The 23518-nt window shown below is 44.4% G+C and overlaps 1 long non-coding RNA gene across 3 annotated transcripts in view; it reads right to left on the bottom strand.

Annotated features, from left to right (window-relative positions):
- Positions 1-23518, bottom strand: part of LOC113633842 (uncharacterized) — a 154308-nt gene that overhangs the window by 21915 nt on the left and 108875 nt on the right. For 2 of the 3 annotated variants that reach the window (XR_003438373.1, XR_003438374.1), the window contains exons 3-5: positions 15623-15781; positions 12725-12912; positions 7905-8024 (exon numbers count right to left, since the gene is read on the bottom strand). This is a non-coding gene — a long non-coding RNA (uncharacterized LOC113633842). The remainder of the gene's footprint in view (positions 1-7904; positions 8025-12724; positions 12913-15622; positions 15782-23518) is intronic. The other variant, XR_003438375.1, reaches the window with a different exon arrangement.

The following is a 23518-nucleotide window of genomic DNA, read 5'->3' as shown; positions in this document are numbered from 1 at the left end:
AAACTTGGATAAAGAGAAGAGAGCTTTGCAAGGGCAAACTATTAGCATATCAACGTATTTTCTTGGTATTTGCCTCTTTTTAATAAAAGCCAAATGGGGCTTCCCTGGTGGCGCAGTGGTTGAAAGTCCGCCTGCCGATGCAGGGGACACGGGTTCGTGCCCCGGTCCGGGAAGATCCCACATGCGGCGGAGCGGCTGGGCCCGTGAGCCATGGCCGCTGAGCCTGAGCGTCCGGAGCCTGTGCTCCGCAACGGGAGAGGCCACAGCAGTGAGAGGCCCACGTACCGCAAAAAAAAAAAAAAACCCCAAAAAACCAAATGTAGGGGGAAATATGGCTCCGTGTTCCAATTGACTTCATTCTTGTTGACTAAAACTATAGAAAAAGAGAGAAGGCTATGCCATGAAGAAATTTCAAATACGATGAGAAGGACGAAACGTGAGCAGACAGGTCACATCTGGCCCTCTTTCCTCTCAACCGTTCCAGGGCCTATCATGGCTGTATTAGTCAGGGTTTTCCAGAGAAACAGAACCAATAATATATATATATATATATATACACACAGAGAAAGAGAGAGAGAGAGAGAGAGGAAGATATTTATCGTAAGGAATTGGCTAATGGATTTTGAAAGCTGAGACGTCCCCTGCATCTGCATCTGCATCTGCAAGCTGGAGACCCAGGAAAGCCAGGGTGTAATCAGTCCACGTCTGAAGGCCTGAGAAGACTGATGTCCCAGTTCAAGCAATCAGGCAAAAAAAGGCCAAATTCTTCCTTCCTCTGCCTTTTTGCTTTTGTCCAGCCCTCAACAGATTCAGGCCCTCAACAGATTGGATGATACCCACTCACACTGGGGAGGGCAATGTGCAATGAGTCCACTGATTCACGTGCTAATTTCATCCAGAAACTCCCTCAAAGACACACCCAGAAATAATGTTTAATCAAATATCTGGGTACCAGTCAGGTTGATACTTAAAATTAACCATCACAGTGGCGTTCATGGAATGTAGAATATAATGAAATACTGTCTTTTTTTTTGTTTTTTTGCTATTATTTCATGACAGCTAGCCTGGTCTCTACAACTAGGCTGCAGACATCTTGAGGGCATAGACCTATGGAGGGCAATTAGTTTTATCTTGAGCACCAACTCTTCTGATGCGAGGGCCTTACTACTCAAAGTGTGGTCCACGGATGGGCATCCGCTGTGAACTTTTTAGAAATGCAGAAACTAGCACCCAACCCCATATCTGCTTACTTGGAATCAGCATTGTAACATAACGCCCAGGTAATTAATGTGCCCTTTAAAATGTGATAAGTGCTGACCTTGAGAATGGAGTTAAGATTGTCTGGTTCTCAGCTACAAAAAGTACTTCAATACTTTTGTGACATCTTTCATGGCAAAAGGGATCAAGAAGCAGTTGGGGTCCCAACCTTGGCAAACACCAGGTCTTATACTTCAGTATCTCCAACATCACCTAACACATTTGTGGACAGAATCTAAGTACAGTAGGTTCTTGATACTCATATAATGACTCCATCTGAACCGTTTACTTATAACCAAATTTAGACATATCATTAAGTCACATAGATATCACAAAGGCATATGATTTCTTCTATAGTATAAATGTAAGGGAGTTGCTATGGAATTCTTGGAGACAGAAAGTAGATTAGGGTTGCAGGGAGGGAGAGGGTGAGAGTTATTGCTTAATGGTTGTAAAGGTTTTGCTTGAGTCATGAAAAGGTTTTGGAAACAGTAGTGATGATTGAATAACATTGTGAATGTAATTTAATTATGCCACTGAATTGCACACTTAAAATGCTTTACCTGGAAATTTATATATGCATAAATATAATAAAAATTAATTTCAGAAAAGAGAGAAAGTTGCTCTGGGCCAGGGACATTGAAGGTAGGAAATATTAGGCTGGGATCTGTAGGCCGGTATTGAGTAAGGCTCAAAGGCTGCCTCCTACCCATTCCTGTGAGATCTCTAAGGCGAAGGGTGCAGAAAGGATAAGCAAGGCAAAGGAATATTTATTACCAGCCAATTGGATGCTTAGATTCACAGAAGATTCTCAAAGTGTCATAGGTCTTCATAGGTCTTCCAAGGGAAGTGAAGAGTGACAACGTGGAGAGGAACCAGGTGGCTGGAGACGATTGGAGCCTGCCAAAAGGTGCAAAGAGTAGGAGGCATGATCTGGCCGAGGGTGGGAGTTGCCCCAGGTGGACACAAGGGAACAGGCCCGAGGAAGCGCAAAGCACGCTGGGCTTGGCAAAGGTTGCAGAAGTTACACCACAGGGCAATCTCACAAAGGGACCTTATGGTCACGATAAGAAACAGAGCTCCCATATGATCCTGCAATCCTACTCCTGGACGTATATCCGGAGAAAACCATAATTCAAAGAGATACATGCACCCCAGTGTTCACTGCAGCACTATTTACCATAGCCAGGACGTGGAAGCAACCTAAGTGTCCATCAACAGAGAAATGGATAAAGATGTGGCACATATATACAATGGAATATTACTCAGCCATAAAAAGAATGAAATAATGCCATTTGCAGCAACATGGATGGACCTAGACATTATCACACTAAGTGAAGCAAGTCAGACAGAGAAAGACAGCTGTCACATGATATCATTTATATGTGGAATCTAAAAAAAAGGAATCATAATTTTGACCATGATAAATCTCCGTACATTGGCACTGGTCTAAAAATGATCTATTCCTTTCCAGTTTCACAGGTGAGAAACTTTAGTCATGGCCTCAAAGCCTCTAAAGTGAGGCTTCCCAGGTGGTTAGTGGTACAACCCGGATGAGATCTCTTGTCTTCTGATTCCAGTCTCTTGCCCTCCATCGTTCTCAGGCAAGAACCATGGCAAGGATGTCCACCTACAGCAAATTATTCATGAGAATCCCTCATTCCTGTGTCCCGGGATTTCTCGCAAGAGGCAATGACTTGCAGTTTGAAACCATCAATACAAGACATAGATCTTATTCAAGAGTAAATCTATTTGCTAAATAGATTATTTATCACAAATAAATACTATTATTAAAGACCTTAAAAGAGTTTACTTTTATACTGCAGCCAACTATTTCTCTAGTCCTTTGAAAGCTAGCAATTATTATGGCCAAAGACCAAAGGGCCAGAACAAACAATTAGCCAACGCATGAATCTGGGCTCTGTTTAGTCTTCTTTTGTGAGGGATAATCATGTGTTCATTGAAGTGAGACCGTATGAGTCAATTATGTGTTGGCTGAGCAAAACCACTGTTTAGAAATTCAGAAGTTATAGTTAAAACATGTGTGGACCTTTTTTTTTTTTTTTTCTAGTGGGAAGCAGCTGCACAGCACAGGGAGATCAGCTCAGTGCTTTGTGACCACCTAGAGGGGTGGGATAGGGAGGGTGGGAGGGAGACGCAAGAGGGAGGAGATATGGGGATATGTGTATACGTATAGCTGATTCACTCTGCTATACAGCAGAAACTAACGCACCATTGTAAAGCAGTTATACTCCAATAAAGATGTTAAGGGCTTCCCTGGTGGCGCAGTGGTTGGGAGTCCGCCTGCCGATGCAGGGGACGCGGGTTCGTGCCCCGGTCTGGGAGGATCCCACATGCCGCGGAGCGGCTGGGCCCCTGAGCCATGGCCGCTGAGCCTGTGCGTCCGGAGCCTGTGCTCCGCAACGGGAGAGGCCACAACAGTGAGAGGCCCGCGTACCGCAAAAAAAAAAGATGTTAAAAAGAAAAATGTGTGGAAATTCCGACATGTTATCATTTACTTCTGAGGCTAATGATTACTATGGGGATAATCATTTCATACCAAGAAAATCACCATCTTACCTTCAGCAATAAATAATGGATTGTGTACATAGGGGTGACCCTCAGTTTGCCTGGTCTGCAAAGGACTGAGAGGTTCCCTGGACATGGGACTTTTTGTGGTAAAAGTCCCAACTAACTGGGACAAGCTGGTCACCCCTTGTGTGCACCATGAGAATGTGTAGAGAGAAGTGAAATATGATCCTTTTCCTTAAAAACATTACAATAATGGCAGAAGCATTTTTAATCTTTTTTTTTATATTGTTCTTTTTACTTTCCTTTTTTTTTTTTTGGCCATACCGTGCAGTACGTGGGATCTTAGTTCCCCGAGCAGGGATCATACCCATGCCCCTTGCAGTGGAAGCACGGAGTCCTAACCACTGGACCGCCAGGGAATTCTCGGTATTTTTAACCTTAATGTATATGACCTTCTCTCTCATCATGCAAAGGCATCCATCTGCCTTCGCAAGGAAGTAGAGGGATGTGTGTGATTAGGACTCGTACAGCAGAAGTGCAAAGAAAGGGAAAGCACATTTGGTATTCAGTTTTTGAATACTAAAATAGAACTTCCAAGACAATATTTTAAAAGTCATACTTTATGAAGACATAGTATATATTCCTTAAGCGCCGATGAACATATCAAGAACCAGACCTGGCTGACGTGAACACTGGGTTTTTTTCTAAGCAAGGCACAGAGAGTACTCAGGATGTGACATGATGGATGTCCCACCTGACAGACGGGGAAGTTGGTCATCTTTCTGACCCAGTGGAGAAAGGAAACTGAAGCAGGGGAGCAAGCAATCAGAAACATAAGCAATGGACATTCAGGTTGTTTCCATGTCCTGGCTATTGTAAATAGTGCTGTAATGAACTCTGGGGTACATGTGTCCTTTTGAGTTATGGTTTTCTCAGGGTGTATGCCCAGAGGTGGGATTGCTGGGTCATATGGCAATTCTATTTCTAGTTTTTTAAAGAACCTTCATACTGTTCTCCACAGTGGCTGTGGAATCTAGAAAAATGGTACAGATTAACCTACTTCCAGGGCAGGAATAGAGACGCAGAGGCAGAGAACGGACACGTGGACACAGGGGGAAGGGGAGGGTGGGACGAATTGGGAGATCAGGACTGACATATATACACAACCATGTGTAAAACAGACAGCTAGTGGGAACCTGCTATAAAGCACAGGAAGCTGGGCTTGGTGCTCTGTGATGACCTAGATGGGTGGGATGGGGGAGGGGGCGGGAGGGAGGTCCAAGAGGGAGGGAATATATGTATACATACAGCTGATTCACTTCACTGTACAGCAGAAGCCGAAACAACATCGTAAAGCAATTATATTCCAATTAAAAATAAATAATTTTTTAAAAAGAAAGAAACAGGGCTTCCCTGGTGGCGCAGTGGTTGAGAGTCCGCCTGCCGATGCAGGGGACGCGGGTTCGTGCCCCGGTCCGGGAAGATCCCACATGCCGCGGAGCGGCTGGGCCCGTGAGCCATAGCCGCTGAGCCTGCGCGTCCGGAGCCTGTGCTCCGCAACGGGAGAGGCCACAACAGTGAGAGGCCCGCGTACCACAAAAAAAAAAAAAAAAAAGAAAGAAACATATGCAATGGACTCCACATCTAGAATTTCAAAATGGAGGACTCAATAGTTTGAAGGCTTTGCCAGACACCCCTGGTGTCCCAGCCAGCCCCGCAATGTGGAGCAACCGCATCGATGAGATTGGTGATTCAGCACAGTGAGGCAGAGAAAAAGCCAAAATTGGGATTCCTGAGCTTCCCCCAGCCCGGCCCCACCCTCAGTATGGAATGGACACAGGCACCTCCGCATTCTTGGCAGGGACGTTGGAAGGTAACTGCACTGCCAGCCCCAGGTGAGCTCACAAAGTCAAGAGGTAAAGTGGCAGAGCCATATGGGCCATGGGGGAGGGCAGCCACACTGGGGGCAGGAAAGAGGGCATGCAGCATGAGAGACAGAGAAAGACAGAAATCCCAGATTCAACCCCTGTACCTCAAGGTCACCAGTGCACATGACTGGACACCATTCCAAAACATTCAGAGAGAACCAAAGGCAAGCTCTTCCCACAAAGCCAAGATCTCCTTTCCCATGGCCACAAAGACACAGGAGTCCCTGTTCCCTACCGGGCGCCGTCTTTGGGAGGGAAGGGGTTGAACACTGAATAATTGAGCATTTACCAAAATGCACAGCTTGGAAGTGAAAGAGATTGTTTTAATCAGAGGAGACTTAGATACAGTTTACCGGCAAATAAAATTCTTTCTACCCCATCTCACCCTCTCCTCTCTCTCCCAACCTTCTATCCTGTGCAGTAGGGGCTCATGAAGACTTCATCAATGAGCGGAAACAAGGAAGCTCCTTTTCTTACACATGTAAGAGATGGTGTGACATTTTTTCTGACCTCACCTCACAATGTATAGGTCAAAAAAGGATCACAAAGGGAATATGAACAAATCGCAAAGGAGGAATTATTTAAAGACAGATTATTTCATTACCTGTTGGGTGTGCCTTGAAAATAAAGGTGCAGGACAGGGACGTTTTAAGTTGAGGAAGATTCCTGAAGACCTAATCTTATCACTTCAGAGGTTAGGTTGTGCTGCAGTGACAAACAACCCCAAAATTTCAGAACCACAAACGTTTATTTCTTGCTCTTGCCACTTGACTGTTGTGGCTTGGTGGGTCTGTGTTCACCATACTGCTTCAGGGACCCAGGATTATGGAACGGCCACCATCTGGAACTTTGACAGTCACCGCAAAGACAAAAAAAGCTCAAAGGGGTCTCAAGCTTGCAATTTAATGCTTCAGCCCCAAGTGCTAGCATCCACTTGTCCTCACAACTTATTGGCTGGTGCTAACCCCATGGCTCCATCCAAACCCAAGGGGGCCAGGAAGCTTAACACTACAACATGCCTGGAAATGTCTGGCAAACCACAAGTAAGGTGCGACTTTGTTATTTCCTTACATGATGCCCTTTCAACATCACATGATTCAAAGTCAAATTGGCCGTGTGTATAAGCTTATTAATTGGCTAAAGTTTTAATCAGCACACAATAGTCTTCCTCCTTCATTCCGTCTCTGCTTCCAATAGAATGAGTTTATCCTCCAGGAAGCTCCTCGGGCAGTACCCACCCCCTCCCACCCCTGTCAGTCTGATCTGCCCAAACATGTCAGAATTCCCCCCAGTGGATACTGCTTAGGCTCAAACTAGGATTCCCTTTAACTTAGTTATTAGTAATTTTTATTGTTCCACTTGATAATAGTAATACAAATATATGCTTTTTTTTTAAGTACTATATAAATTGCATCATGCCCAGACAGGAAAAAGCCACATAAAAACAACATTCCAGAAGATGCTTCTATGATTTTCCACAGCTGAACACAGGAATCTTGATAGAAAATTTCAGAGAAGGTCTAACCAGTCTGTAACTTGGAAGGTATCTGTAACTTAAGATGTTATTATTAACCCAGATAGTAGTTTGGTGCTCAGAGATTTATGTAAAATGAATTCAAATCCCCTCTCTAAGGTCTGTGGAGGCCCAGAGCCCTTTTTGTTATTTCTCTGCCTTTCCAGAACTTTCTCTCTTGAGCCCCTCTAGTCAGTGCCTATATCTGCATTTGCTGTCACTGTATCAACCCATGTCACTCAGATTCAAGCCCTTGTCCAGTCTCCATAAGATACCTACCCCCAGCAGACACTTGTGAATTTATTTAAATTATGTTTAATACCATTAACTTTTTAAAATTAATTTTTATTGGAGTATAGTTGATTTACAATGTTGTGTTAGTTTCTGCTATGCAGCAAAATGAATCCGTTATACATGTACGTATATCCACTCTTTTTTACCTTCTATTCCCATATAGGTCATTACAGAGTATTGAGTAGAGTTAAATATCATTAACTTTTAAATAAATTTGATATTAACTTCAATAATAAATAAAGATTATTTAAACCCACTGAATATTTTTGAGTCACAGGATAAGACAGGATCAGAATACACCACTGTTATTAGCCTTCCTGGGCTGCCGTAGCAAAATGCCACAGACTGGATGCCTCAAACAACAGAAATAGATTACTCACAGTTTTGTTGGCTGGTTAAGTCCAAGGTCAGGGTGCCAGCATGGTCAGTTTCTGGTGAGAGCTCTCTTCCTGGCTTGCAGGCGACCACCACCTCCTTGCTGTGTCCTCATATGGCCTTTCCTGTGTGCACACATCAGGGGAAAACGTGAGTTAATACAGACAACGCACTTTCCCTAAAGCCCTGGTTATCATCCCACTTTGCCACAAGGTGGCAGTATTGGAGACCACTGGTGCTTCCTTTCGGCCCTTAAAGCAACAGTGGGAAAACAATGCAACATTAAAACACAGCTAGTACGTGATAACCAGCTTCCAGAGCTCAAACATAATAAATATTTTCTCATAAAGCAGAACCTGCTAGGAGTATCTGATGTGCTTTATAGCCGGGTATTACATGATACAGCGACTGAGCCACTTGCTAGTTCCAGAACAGCACTCTCGAGAAGGAGGGAAGAAACGACTTGATTTATGTAGAAAAGGAGAAGCAACGGTAGGAGTAAAGAAGAAACTGTGCGGGATGTAAACATTAAAATAAAAGATTTGACATTAAAATTGTGGCCAATAAAAAGGAATGAGAGTCAGAAATCTAGTCCCATTAGACATAGAGAATAGACTGGTGGTTGCCAGTGGGGAGGGGGGTGGGAGAGGGTTGGATTGGGAGTTTGGGATGAGCAGATGTAAATTAGTATATATGGAATGGATAAACAACAAGGTCCTATGGTATAGCACAGGGAATTATATTCAATATCTTGTGATAAACCATAATGGAAAAGAATATGAAAAAGAACTTATATGTACGTATAACTGAGTCACTTGGCCGTACAGCAGTAATTAACACAACATTGTAATTCAACTATACTTCAATTTTAAAAAAAACTTTTTTTAAGGACATCTAATCCCATTATGTTTGGGAATCAACCTGTAATAAAGCCCAGCATAAAAATACCTCTTTAGTATATGGAGTCAGATATGCTGCAGATTGTTCATTTGTGAATTAAGCCAACAAGTATTTACTGAGTATCTTCCGTGCACCAGGCACAGGGTTGGAAACATCATGGGATAAGGTAAAAAGAATAGCAGGATTGTCCACAGCACGGCGGAAGCATCCAGGGAGGACCAGGAAGGCTTCTCCAGGGAGGGGACATTTTAGTTGAGCCCAGGGAAGTTGGCCTGTCCTGATGAGTGGAAGGCGGCGGGTCACAGGAAAGGGGCCTTGGAGAGGCATAAGAGAGGCAGGAAAATAATCCAGATGGGAAGAGCAAATGCCCAGGGGTGTGAATACTGCGTTGGAATAACAACATCCTGTTCAGAAGACAGGAGAGAAGCTGACAGGGAAAGTGGCCAGAAAGCCAAGCAGAGCTGCATTTGCCAAGAGAGCCTGAACGCTGCCGGCGACAGAAATCACCAGGGCCTTTCAGACCCAGCTGGTGCTCTTCAGAGAGGTTCCTCTAAACACTCCTGAGGATTGACTGGGGTAGACGGAGAGCTGGAGAGGCCAGTCAGTGGGTGTTTGTCCTGGCCCAAGTGGCCCACAGTGACCTTGACAGTGAGGACGGAAAGCAGGTACAGATTCACAGATATTCAGGAGGCCAGTAGAATGCAAAGGACAGCAGATGCCAGAGAAGTTCTGTTTTCTGGCTTGGGAAGAAGAAGAAGGCAGAGGTTGTGGTTTATTACAGGGAAAGAGTCCAGAGGAGCTCCAGGCATGACACCTCAGTGTCCTCTCCCTGTGGACTCCTGCAAACAGCACTGACTTTCCCAGCGATGATGTGGCAACACTCACGGAGTATTTGGAACCAGGGGAGCTCCCCTGAGGAGCTTGAGGGTTCGTCACCTAGACGTGGTTGACAGCCCATGTCGCTGACCTTAGTCTCCTTCTCTTGGCCAATTCTGACCAGTATCCTTTCACTGTAATAAACCACAACCGTGAGCATACGGTTGAGTTCTGTGAGGCCTTCTAACTTTTTTGAGTTCTGTGAGGCCTTCTAACAAATCACTGGACCTGGGGGTGGTCTTGGGACCTCCCCAATAGCACAGGTAGAGAACACAACACTAATCACAAACTGGAGACCCAGTCAGAATGAGGATAATCATGAAAGTGACCCGGCACTGTACCAAGAGCTTAATAGGTGTTATCTTTTATAATCCTCAAAATAATCCATCCAATAGGAATAACTACTTCCATGTTATAGATGATACTGAGTCTCATATGTGTGTCCTAATGGGTAAATCAAGCACCTTGCAGTTAGGAGTCTAACCAGATCTGACTTCAAACAGATGCTCCCAACATTAGGCATATAATGAAGTAGAAGGGTAAATATTTTTACTATTTTAAAAATAATTATTTAAAAAATAATTAATATTTTAATAAGATTTTGTTTTGTTTTGTTTTCTGGTCCCAAACTTCCTTGTACCTTGTGGTTCTTTCCCTGCATTTAAGCAGCAGGTAAACATTCAGTGTTTAGGGGCTCAGGGAAGAGATGACCAAGGAGAATGCAGACAGAACGAAAGAAGCAATTTTGAGTGTTCAGGTTTTAAAGCCCAAACCCCAACAAAAGCATCAGAAGAATTTGTGGTAAGGACAGATTATGCTTTGGTTTCACTGACGCCTCACGAAGCTCGCCTGGGCTGGGGTAAGGACAGAGCTGGGGTGCAGGGACCTTGGGTCCTGCCACCACCCCTGCCAAGCTTGGGGGGGGGTTGTGATTAAGCCCCCAGGAGTTTAGAGAACCCAAGAGCAGGTGGCGCCTGGGGAGCCCAAGCTGGGATGGTGTGGGAGCAGAAGAAACGTCTGCATATGCCCGTGAGGCAGAGCACCGAGTCCCCTAAGCCTCGGTGGGGCAGCTCTCTGCTGTAGCCGTTCCCATTTCACAGAGAGCCAGAGGGCAAAAGGAGACTCGCAGTCAGGGAGGAGAGCGGTGGAGCAAGAACCGAAGGCCAGACAGGAACGTCACGTGCAGGGATGACGGTGCTGAGTTCCACTGATTCCTCCAAGCGGTTCCCTGGAAGTCAGCAACCCTCCCAGAGCCTCGATCCATCACCCAAGATGCCCAAATGGACTGAGATGACGTTTCCAACGCCTGAACCTAACAGAGGCTTGAAATCCTAACCAGATTCCGTTGTAGAGAAGCAAAGAAAACTACGTTTCTGGCCCACCTGAGGTTTGAACCTAGATTCTTGCCTGCCGCCTAGGGGTCTCCATGCTTGAGGAGTGGGTGGTCTGCCCTGAGGTTTCAGCACAAACCGGTGATAAGCACTGCACGACGTGAAACCCTTTCTCAGCTGCTCTGTGAAAGCAGATGGTTTCTTTGTGGGTGATACCCCATTGGTAACACTCTATTTAGTCTGCCAGGTCCCGGAGAGCATTCCTTTCTGCTTCCTCAGAACAGGTTCGTGGTGACTTCTCTGGTGGGACACCTAGGAGAACGCCTGCCCAGCCCCGTCCGTGATGGCAGCGTTCAAAGTTAGGACGGCTGGGGCTTCCCTGGTGGCACAGTGGTTGAGAGTCCGCCTGCCGATGCAGGGGACACGGGTTCGTGCCCCGGTCTGGGAAGCTCCCACATGCCGCGGAGCAGCTGGGCCCGTGAGCCATGGCCGCTGAGCCTGCGCGTCCGGAGCCTGCGCTCCGCAACGGGAGAGGCCACAGCAGTGAGAGGCCCGCGTACCGCAAGAAAAACACTTAGGACGGCTGAAGAGGGCTTCCCTGTCGAGGACTCCGGGGGTTTCAGAAGAGCCCTGGACTGGGGGTCAGGAGGCCTGGGGCTCCCATCCGAGCTCTGCCATAATCAGCCGTGACCTTGGGGAAGCAAGTCAATCTCCCTTCGCCTCAGCGTCCTGTCTTAGAAGAGAGGCAGTAATTTCTTCACTGCTTAGTCACAGGAGTGAAGTGAGGGGCCAATGAGGTCAGGAACTGAAACACTGGTCTAAGGACCAGAGAGCAGCTTGACGTGGTCCCATCATCCTTGCCCATCTTTCTTCTCTATCTAACTTCTTCTATCAGAGGTGTCAGGGCTGCATCTTCCTTTTTGGAATATGCCATAACCTCAGCTGTGGGAGAATGTAACAAGACACAGTCCCTGCCCTAAAGGAGCCCTCCACCTTACAACTCCCCTGCTAGACTCACAGCCAGTTCCAAACTCTTCCAGGGTCTACACCATGTGCCACAGAGCCTGACCCTGTGTCTCTCTCCAACCTCATCCCCTGGGATGTCACTTTGCTCATTCAGCTCCCCTACAGTGGCGTCCACACCCCCCACAAACATTCACGTCTGTTCCAGCCTCATTCTTGCTGTTCCCTCTGCCCCAAACGATCTTCCCTCAGATCTCCCCACACTCCCTCACTGACTTTCTTTGGGTCTCTGAGCAACATCTGTGCCCAAAGTTTCCCCCGTTCCCTTCCCGCGGCTGGCAAACAACAGCGCATCTTCCAGCTCTCAGACTGAACGCTGATCATATTTGTACTGGACCATCCTGTCTCCCCTCCGCCCCAGCACACACACTCCACCCCACCTCCCGTATTGGAAACCCAGCCTTCCCAACTGAACCCCTTCAGGCAGCAGAAGGACCTTGAATTTTAGGAAACAACGTTCAGCTCTTCTCTCTACCCCACTGTCCGCCATGTCTCTCTTTACCTCAGTCCTCCCTCTAATTGTTCCCAGCTCACAGCTTTCCCTGGGGACTTAAACACATTTAAGGGGAAGGTTTAAAAGAGCAACAGCAGCTAGTAGGCTGCCAGGTGACTCAGAAAAGACTCAGGCATCCCTAGTTCCCCTCCCAGCCCTATAACCAGCTCTGTAAATCACATTCGTTCACTGGGCTACCAACCTCTCACTCACAGAAACAAAGGGCTTCAACTGTAAGGTCCCTAAAGGCTCCTCCAGTTCTGGCAATTCCTTTACAATCTGAACACAACCAATCATCCGGCTTCTTCAGATACAATATTCCCTTGTCCCTCCACGCCACTCAGGATTCATCAGATCTGAAGTCACTTGTACTTTTTATACAATCAAGACCTAGAAAAGAAGATGGGCAAGTTATTGAGGAGGGGAAACACTGCCCTAATTTACTCAATCATGTCTGCCTGATACTACTTTTCCAACCTTGTGACCAAAGGCTGTTTCTCTAGACCAGCAATTTTCTTCGCCTCCAGGTTCAATGAAAGTAAAGAATTTTCCTTAGGCTAACTAAATTATGGAAGGATTTGGATTCCAGGCAGATCTTCTGCACACACATGGCTCCATTTGAAAGACTTGCCTATTGTTTTTGGAAGCCCTAAGAAAACGAAGCATATGTTCAACTTTTTTTTAATAGTCTCGTGAAAATGAGTCAGTTTATAGTGTGTTTTGAATGGAGTTCTACATTCCTGTGGGCTTATAGGAATTGAAATTGGTTAAAACCTACCTCCAGAGGAGCTGAGTAACTCAAACAACTCTGACGCTGATTTCTAAAAGCCACAACCAGAGTCTCGTGGTCCTGCGGTGGTTCGACCCTGACTTACCACGGGGACCTTCCCCGAAACAGTGCTCAACTCTTCACGTGCTCTGTATCAGTTAGTGCTGGAACAGCCGGGAATGGAATAGCTGGGGGTCCTCACACATTGCCCTCTCTGTGTGGTCTACCTGCCCTAACACACGGCTCCCCAACTCCAGGTCATGGGCTCCCAAGGTGCATGTCCCAAGAGATTGTGCCAGGCAGAAGCTTATATTGCCTTTTAGGACCCAGCCTCAGGCGCCATGCGGAGGCAGTTCTGCCACAATCTTATGAGTGAAAAACGTTGCCTGCCCTGTCAGCAAACAAAGGATGCTGCAGCCATCAGGCCATCAGCCACCGTAGGCACCATTGACAGTGAACGGGGGAAACTCAGAATGCAAACAAAAGGGCTGCCCACTGCCAAGCATCAGCCATGCAGCCACCCCCAGCGGCGCACCCAGAGGGGACTCGGGATGGGAAAGAATGGGATACTGACCCTAGAGAGCTGAGGTGCACATCAAAGGAACGATTTCAATGAGTCCAGACTCTTGCATCTTCCCATACATAGAAAAGCGCTAAATTCATTAACTTGAGATTTCTGGGTTTTTTTAATTAACAGTAATCTTTTGATGTTCCAGCTACCTGGTTTTTGTTGCAATACTCCTATATATCCTGGCTCCCCCCTTTACCCCTTGGGGACAGTCCCTTAGAGCTATCTGAGAGGCTGCCTCCCGGGCTTAAGTCCTCGGAAAGTCTGCCAAATAAAACATAATTCTCAACTTTTAGGTTGTGCATTTTTTTTCAGTCGACAGTCTGTTGGTCAAGGCAGTCCCAAAGGTCTGGCTAAGTTCAAGGGGAGGAAACGTAGACCCCACCTCTCAGCGGAGGAACATCAAATCCACATTGTAGGAAGAGCGTATGGGATTGGATACGTAGTGGTGTCGCCATCTTTGAAAAATTTAACCTGTACCACCCCCCTACCTGTCAGGGGGATATCAATGCCCCCAATTACGGATGAAGAGACTGAGCCTGACAAACGTGAAGTGACTTATCCCAGGGCCACACGGTGAATAAGTGACAGGGCCAGGATTTAGGAGAAAGGGAGCCTGGAGGATGGAAGGTTTGGGGATTAGAGGTGAGAAGCTCCCCAAGCATCCCAGAGTCCCCGCAAAGGTAAAAGGCAGGAGAGGAAATGCCAGGAGGCAGGGGCTTCAGCTAGCATCCCAGCACGAGAATGAGACCCACAGATACAGGAACTATCCTGGAGCTCACCTTTTTACCCCAGCAGAGTTCAGCACAGTGGGGACAGGCAGGGAAGCTCAGGTATTGGAATTTGCTCCAGCTTGAAGCTGAGGTATCTTGGTCAAGGCTCCTAATCTTTTTGAGCTTCAATGTCCTCATCTGTTAAGTGGTAAGAATAATTCCCTCCTAATAAGGCTTACGGGGGTTTCAAGATGCATGTGTGTGAAGTTCTTGATATATATTAGGAAATCAGTTAAAGGTCACCATCATTATTACACAGACATTTACGTAACTGAAATCAATCAATAGGTTCTGGGAGTTAATGCTTGTGTTAATGCTTGGGCAGCCTCAGGTGAAAGGTGGGCTGGGCCCTCTAATTTTGGGGTTGATAAGGAGAACAGAGCTGAGTCTGAGTTGAAATGGTGTGAGGGAGAGAGTGGGCAAGTTTAGGAGAGTTGAAACAGGCACGAGTTACATGGGTGTGGACAGCGGAACCAGATAACTCTATTAAAACTTGGTCGAATTGATTACTCTTTCAAAGCATTAGTTTCCTCAACTGTAAAAATAAGATAATGGTACTGACCTGATGATATTGGTATAGAAATGAAATAATCAATATAAACATCTAGCAAACTGCCTGACAGATAGCAAACTTTTAATAGGTGTTTGTTCTTTCTCCCTCTTTCCTTGATATCTGAGGAAGAATGGTGTTATACTGATCATTATATTAACTACTCGTATTCAGTAAATGTGTTGAGTTGGAATTACACCATCCATCCCAATGAATCGGTTTGGGCCACACAGCCTGCATGCCACATGCATTAACTGAGCACCTACTATATGCCAGGCACCGTGGTGGCTGCCCAATGTACAACAGAGAAACCAAAACACAGCCATTGCCCTTGAGTTGGTTACTGTGGAACGGAAGACTTAGCAGGAACTTTCCAGTTACAGAAGAGAAGCAAGCCTTTCATTTCTTCCTTGTCCTCTGCGTTGAAGTCTGGCTCTTACATGGTAAGTCTGTGATCTCCATGCATGTGATGGCAGGTGGTAGAGAGGCAATGCTCATCCAGATCAGACCTCAGGATGGTTGTGGGCAACATCTTGTTGTGCTTCCCTGGCCTCCCCATCAACGCTCTGGGTTTCCAGGACACCTGGTAGCAGGACCAGCTGAAGGAGAATGGAAAAGTGCGTTGAGACCTGCCTCCTCACCCTGCTTTCCCCAGCTTTTCTGCAGTGTCCCTCTCTCTGCCACCTTCTACTTAATGGCACAAACACCCTTGCATTTTCACTTCTACTTTACACCAAAAACCATGTCTCCACAAGAGACATGTTCACAATTTTACACATAAACTTCTGTAACTGGCATGACAACTCTGCAGGTTAGATTTCATTATCTCTTCTTTCCACGAGGCTCAGAGAGGTCAGGTGTCTGAAGGGGTCAAGCCGGCAAGTGGTGGAGCTGGGTTTGGATGCAGGGCTGCCCAGTTTCAAGTCCAGCTTGGTATTAGTTCATTTCCGTTCATCTAGCATTTAACGCACACCTGCCTCATGCCAAGCACCAGGCAAACAGTGATGAGCAAGACATGCTTGCTGCTCCCCAGGGCTCACAGACTAGCAGGGAAGATGAGCACACCAGGAGGAATTTTAAATTTAGGACACATGAGATAATGCACATAAAATTCTTGTCGTGGTACCTGGAACATAGAAAGCTCTCGATCAACATCCACTATTGTTACTATGAATGTGTGTGCAAGGGAATGTGAAGGGAAGGATGCCACGTAGCACGGACTGGGACAGGCAGCACAGTCTTGGGTGCAACACATGGTTCTTCATCCTGGGTTATTTGTACTTTACCGCATTCTGCATTCAGTTTAGAGCATCATTTTGGAGAGACTCAGGGGAAGACTGGGACAGCCCCAGGTAGAATGCCTAGGAGTGATAAAACTTGAACCCTACCAAGGAGAACTCCTAAGAGAACCAGGCATGTCGAGCCTGACGCAGAGAAATCGAGGGTCCGTTAGGAATTCCATGCCTGCTTATAAAAATGACCTGAACTAATACTGTTTGTGTTCTGACTTGGGCTGGGCTTGAGGAATGCTAAGATTCTCTTTCTAATTGTGAAATGGATGATGTGTCCCTGGTTAAAGGAATTTCAAGCATCCTCAGCTGGGGAAGCAGTATTTCAGGAGAGTCGGAGTGCCCTCCTGAAGTGTCTGGAAGTCCCCAAGTAGGAAGGTACATACTCTGCTTATAGGACTCAGTGACAGGGGCAACCACGTGAATCATAAATTTTAAAGATATAAAATTTATCAAAGAAGAATTAGGAAGTTATAATAAGGAGAAACAAGAAAAAAAACACCTACAATCCCTTTAATAAAGGGATTTTACACTTTACACCCGATACCAGCTCAACAAGCCTGGAGAAGTTATTCAACTTCTCCGAACTGCAGTTTCCTTATCTGTAAAATGGTCATGATAGTAATTACCTTGAAGAGTCATTGTGACAATCGAATTTTTTTAATGTATTTAAGGGACATAATAGATATGTATTTAATACATAACCCATCATCAAAAAAATTCTAATTTCCTTTCTTTTTCCCATTGTCTTTCCAAAACACCATAAACACTGAGTATTTTATTCTAATTTTTACTTTGTTATTTAAGCTTAATACTATTGCATATATATTTTTGTATCCTGTATTTTATTTAGTACATCATAATTATTATATACATAATATATATTATATATTTATAATTATAAACATTTATTATAAACATAATTTATAACATACTCTTCATGAACATAAGTTTCATAGTTGTGTAATGCTCTCGCCAGTGGATATATCATAACTAATTTGCTGCTGGTAATTAATACATTTCACCTATACTTATATAGAGAGAAGAACATTTTGTGAAAAAGAACTTTTTTCATTTTGGATAATTTCTTTATGATGTATTTTCAGAAGAGAAATCACTGTACCAAAGAGTAAAAATAATTTAAAGCCTTTGATACATATTGCCAAATTCCTTTCCAATATTTCATTTTTATATATAAGCCAGTTTCACAATCAAGGTTTTCTCTGTTATTTCTAAAAATTTGTGGGCTGCTTGAAGACAGAGTTGTATATATCCTGTATCCCCACCTCCTATTACAGGGTACTTTTAATAAATATTTATGTAATGAATAAAAATGATCATGTCTATTCACATTCCCATCAGCATGAGAATGCCTGTTTGTTTCATTACATCCTTATTATAACTGAATATATGGAATATACCGAAACTAGGGGGAGAGGAGGTGGTGGATCCAGAGGACAAATTTCTAAATATTTGTCATGACCTTTCTAGAAACTCCTGGGCTATTTCAAAACTTATAAGAGCTGGCAGAACCCAAGTTTCTGACTTCTCTTTCAATATCTATCCTTCCCAACTTGTATGCACATTGGCAAAAGCACATACTTAGAAACAGTCTTTGACTATTAACAAAAGCAATGAGTTTTCTGCAAAATGTTTGTATCAGTCTGTACTGCTGTGTAACAAACCACCTCAAAACTTAGTAACTTTAAAAAGCAACCATTTATTAAATTCAGGATGTTTCAAGTCAGTAATGATTAGCCTGGGCTGAGTTGGGCAGCTCATCTGGTCTAGACCATGCTCACTCACATATCTGCAGTTACCTGGTCAGCTCCTGGCTTGGCTGGAGGCTGGCTGATGGAGGATGGCTCCTCTCACTCTCCAGCAAGACAGCCCAAGTTTGCTTACCCTGGCATCTGGAAGGGTTCCAAGAAATAGAGAGTGGAAGCCTGCATCACTTCTTGAGGCCTCAGCCCAGTCCTGGTACACCATCTCTTCCATGGCTTTCTATTGGCCAAACCATGTCACAAGGCCAGGCCAGATTCAAGGGGTGAGGGAATAGACTCCAACTCTTAGACAAAAGAGCTGCAAAGCCACAATGGACAGGAAGTGGGTGCAGGAAAGGATGGAATGAAGAATTTAGCCATTTTTTAATTGGTCATTGTTTCCCTAAGTGGTAGAATAAATTGGTCTGCTGGGTGGATTACTTAATCTTGTCCAATTAGAACTTGAAGATTATTGACCTCCAATAATTTATATAGTGTCCTACAGATTTAAAATATTTAAAACAGTGTTGTTGGGACTTCCCTGGTGATGCAGTGGTTAAGAGCCTGCCTGCCAGTGCAGGGGACACAGGTTCAAGCCCTGGTCTGGGAGGATCCCACATGTCACGGAGCAACTAAGCCCGTGCGCCACAACTACTGAGCCTGTGCTCTAGAGCCCACAAGCCACAACTACAAAAGCCCACGCACCTAGAGCCCATGCTCCACAAGAGAAGCCACCACAATGAGAAGCCCGCGCACCACAACGAAGACCCGACACAGCCAAAAAAAATAATAAAATAAAATAAAATAATTAAATAAATAAATTTATAAAACAGTGTTGCCTTGGCCAATTTTTGTATAATCGGCGCTTTAGGTTTGATGAGCAAGGACCATCAATTTTTAGGTGGAAGATGAGTCTCAATGAAGCTTAGTTGACAGGGAAGCTGGTAGAGCCAACCATCCTCTAAATCTCTCCAGCTCTGTGTCCTTAGCACAGGGGACGTTGCTCATCTCTTGGCTTTCAATAAATAGAAGCCACAATTCCATTCATTTCTAAACTGTGCTGCATTGCACACGTGTTCAGGGTTGGTGGGGGGAGGGGGATAAAATTAGAACAGACGCCGTCGCGAGTTCATTTTCACCTACCCTGGTTCAGTCAGGCTCTGCGACAACATTAACAGCCTGGATTCGTGCCGAGAGCTCGCAGCATCCTCCGATGGGCTCAGCTTTGCTCACAATTACTTGGGATCTATGAGATGTACTTACAGGAAGCAAAGGGAGACAAATCCCTCACCCCACCCTGCAAACTCTACTTGCCTGAAATTCCCCTGATGGGAAACCAAGCCATTCCCTTCACAGTGGGAAATCGGTTTTAAAGTGTGGACCACTAGGACCTTAATTATTATCATAACAATTAGATAATACACTATATAATTATGCATCTGTACATAATACATATATTCCTTTATTAGGAGACCAAGCCATTTCTTTCCCAGTAAGAAATCTGCTTTAAAATATAAACCACCAGGACTTTAATTATTGTTAATTTATTATAATTATCATTATACTAATTATACAATATATTATAGAATTATGTATCTCTGTATATAATTTATATTCCTGTATGTAATATGTATATATTACAACTAACCCTTGAAAAACATGGAGGTTAGAAGCGCCAACCCCCATGCAGTTGAAGATCCACGCATAACCTTTGACTCCCCCAAAACTTAACTAATAGCCTGCTGTTGGCCAGAAGCCCTACCAATAACATAAACAGTCCATTAACACATATTTTGTGTGTTATATGTACTATATACTGTATTCTTACAATAGAGTAAGCTAGAGAAAAGAAAATGGTATTAAGAAAATCATAAGGAAGAGAAAATACATTTATAGTGCTGTACTATATTTACTGACACCGTAATTTACGTTATCTGTTTACAAGATGATGTAAATATTCATCATCAATATTATCCATTATCAATATTATATGATACAAAACACTGTAGATGTTTTATGTATTACTAACACTAGACATCAAAAATGAAAAGATAATGTGAAAAAGAAACTCACATTTATCTACAAGTGTAACGATTCATGCATTGATAACAAAAAGCAGCAATCTGATTGCTTTATGGTAGTCTAGGGAATCGATATAACGCTTCACAGGAGCCTCGCCTTACACTAACCAATGCATCATTATAAAAATTTTATGGCATACAGTATTAGAGTCATATTCATAGTACAGTATTGGAAACTTTGTTGCATTTTTTTTAAAGACCACTTACTAGTGATATTAGGATGATAACACAGTTTCTCCAGTTGAGAGAGAGAGACAGGCATACTGTATGGTAATGTAATTCTTTGAAAGCAAAGTTGTAAAACAATGTAATAATTATAAGTAATGTGTTACTACCGCATTATTAATTTTATATTAAATATCACTCACCTTATACTTATGTAAGGATAGGCTAGCATCACATATATTTTATGCATTCATGACACACCTTTTTCTTAAATTTTTTGAGATTTCTAGGCTATGCAGTTTGTGAGTGTTTTCAAATTGTTTCCAATCTCAAAAAATTTTTCAAAAACAAAAAGTCTCAAATCTCAAAAAAAAATCCTCATATAAGTGGACACTCACAGTTCAAACCCATGTTGTTCAAGGGTCAACTGTATATAATTGTTATAGAACATTAAGTAGTATATTACATAATTATAAAACATAATTCTTGATAATAATGAATTTTTTAATGGACAAAATATATGAAGCATTGGACATCAGGCAACAAAGAACAATGCCACCTGAGAGATGGGAAACAAATGAGGTGAGCCCCCCGATTGCCCCAGGACATTGACTCGTCTATGGCAGGGCTTCTGTGCTTGACTGGTGATGTCTGACCTGGGCTCGGGGAGGCCAGCAACAGCCCTCAACCATATATTTCCCCGTCCTGTGTGACTGTTGAAATCTCTGACCTTTCCTACCTTCTTTCAGACCCTGACTTTCAGGACTCCTCATTTTATATTGATACTACTTTATCGTGGACATTGCACACAAAACATTTTACATGCACTGTACCATTTGCTCCTCGTAATTACCCAGTACATCAGCTACACGCTTTCAACTCCAGGTAACAGAAACACAGATTCAAAATGGCTTAAACGATAAAGGGACTTATTTTCCCGGATGCAAAACATCTGGAAGTAAGGCAGTTTCACAAATGGATAATTCAGTTCCTCGACATCCTCAAGGACCTAGGACCTTCCCATTTTCTCCTCTGTCACCCTTTGCTGGTCATCCTTGGGCCTCATGGTCCAAGCTGGCTGCCACATGTCCAGACGCTACATGTGAATACACAATGTTCCTCCAAAGGAACACCGTTCCCGAGCCTTTTTCTAGATCCCTGTGGCTGCAAAATACCTGAGCAGCCCCTCAAACCTACATCTGACTCCAGAGCTAGTGCCGGATCAACATCATCTGTTTCCAAGATAATAGGCCTGTGGCCTTTTTTCACTATTCCAAGCAGACTTTCAGATGACCCTGCCTTGGTGAAGGCTACTGATTTGTTGACTTCCTTTCAGCAGGGAATTTGACATAGTAATTACCGGGTTTGACTTCTTCCCTCCCTACACTCCCCCCCCCCCACCCCACCGTAGAGGAAGTTTAAATTTAGCTTCTACCTGCATTTCTCCTCTGTGACTGTGACTTTGGAGCAAATCTACTCAACACTACGTGGAAAACACTAATCGCGTCACCTAGTTTGGGATTCAAGTAGTTATCTGTTATTGCTGCTGCAGATGCTAGAACATACCTAACTATCGGGCTTGAGGAATACGTACTTTGCTTAGACTGTGACAGGGAGCCCAGCAAGGTGGGGCAGGTCTTCAAGCTGGCTGTCCCTGGCAAAGGAGGAATAGTCATCCTTGTTCAAGCTGGCGATATTCTGATGACAAAGCAGTATTCTTGTGCCCTGCTATAACGTAAGACCAAAAGCAAAAAAATGGATTAAATAAGTAAATGCCTGTCATAACCTGTGTCACAGCCAACACTTGGGAGATGATATAAATGATAGAGCTTAGTGGTCCAGAACACAGACTCTGGCACCTCCCTGGCTCTGGTCCTTATTAGTTGTAAGATCTTGGCCAAGTTGATTAACTTCTCCATGCCTCACTTTCCTCATCTGTGAAATGGGACCAACAATAATAATATTATCTATCTGACAGAGCATGTAAAGCACTTAGAACTGTCCGCACGGCGTTAAGTGCTAGACATTATTATTACATTATGTTATCTCATTGATTTGAATGTTACTAACACCTCTGTAGGATGGCCGGAATTGGCACACAAGTAGCCACGCCCTAGAGCTGTTACAAGGCTGATAGGAGATGACTGGGGAGCATTCAATCAATGGTTGCAAAAACCAGTCCCCCAGGAGGGGACAGAAGCCACATGAGTAAGTGACCTAGCAGGTCATCCAGGCAAGCTGGCCCTCCTGCCTCCCAGCCCTGGACACAGTTTCTTCCCCTCATCATCTCTGTTTTGAGCCCATCATTCCTCTGCTCACATCCACCAGTGCTTCCCATTACACAGAGGATAAAGTGCAGCCTCCAGGCAGTTCACAAATGACCTGGCCGTGGTCACCACCCTCACCTCGTCTCTGGCTGCCCCTCCCCTCACTCCCGCTGGTCCAGGGCCTGTGGCCTTTTTTCTCTTCTTTCTACTGGTCAAGTTCATTCCCATCTTAGGACTTTTGCCCTGGCTGTTCCCTCTTTCCACAATCTTTTCATGACTGACTCCCTCATTGTTCAGAACTCACCTCTTTAAACACTCCTTTCCTGGTCACACACCCTTAAGTAACCATTAGTCACTAGTTTAATGGATAGCTTCGTTTTAATTAAGTACAATGTGAATGTACTTAATACCACTGAACTGTATATTTAAAAATGGTTAAGATGATAAATATTATGTTATGTGTACTTTACCACAATTTAAAAAACATTTTTAGGGGCTTCCCTGGTGGCGCAGTGGTTGAGAGTCCGCCTGCCGATGCAGGGGACACGGGTTCGTGCTCCGGTCCGGGAAGATCCCACATGCCGTGGAGCGGCTGGGCCCGTGAGCCATGGCCCTGAGCCTGCGCGTCCGGAGTCTGTGCTCCGCAACGGGAGAGGCCACAACAGTGAGAGGCCCGCGTACCGCGAAAATAAATAAATAAATAAATAAATAAATAAATAAATAACATTTTTAGTACAACTTCCATCTTCTTTGCACCCTCTCTCTCTCTCT

This window comes from Aethalodelphis obliquidens, unplaced genomic scaffold (genome assembly GCF_003676395.1).
Source record: "Aethalodelphis obliquidens isolate GAN/ISIS:26980383/991018 unplaced genomic scaffold, ASM367639v1 scaffold41, whole genome shotgun sequence".
Lineage (NCBI taxonomy): Eukaryota > Metazoa > Chordata > Mammalia > Artiodactyla > Delphinidae > Aethalodelphis > Aethalodelphis obliquidens.
Note: the sequence above shows the minus strand (reverse complement) of the source record. Positions and strands in the feature narration are given on the sequence as shown.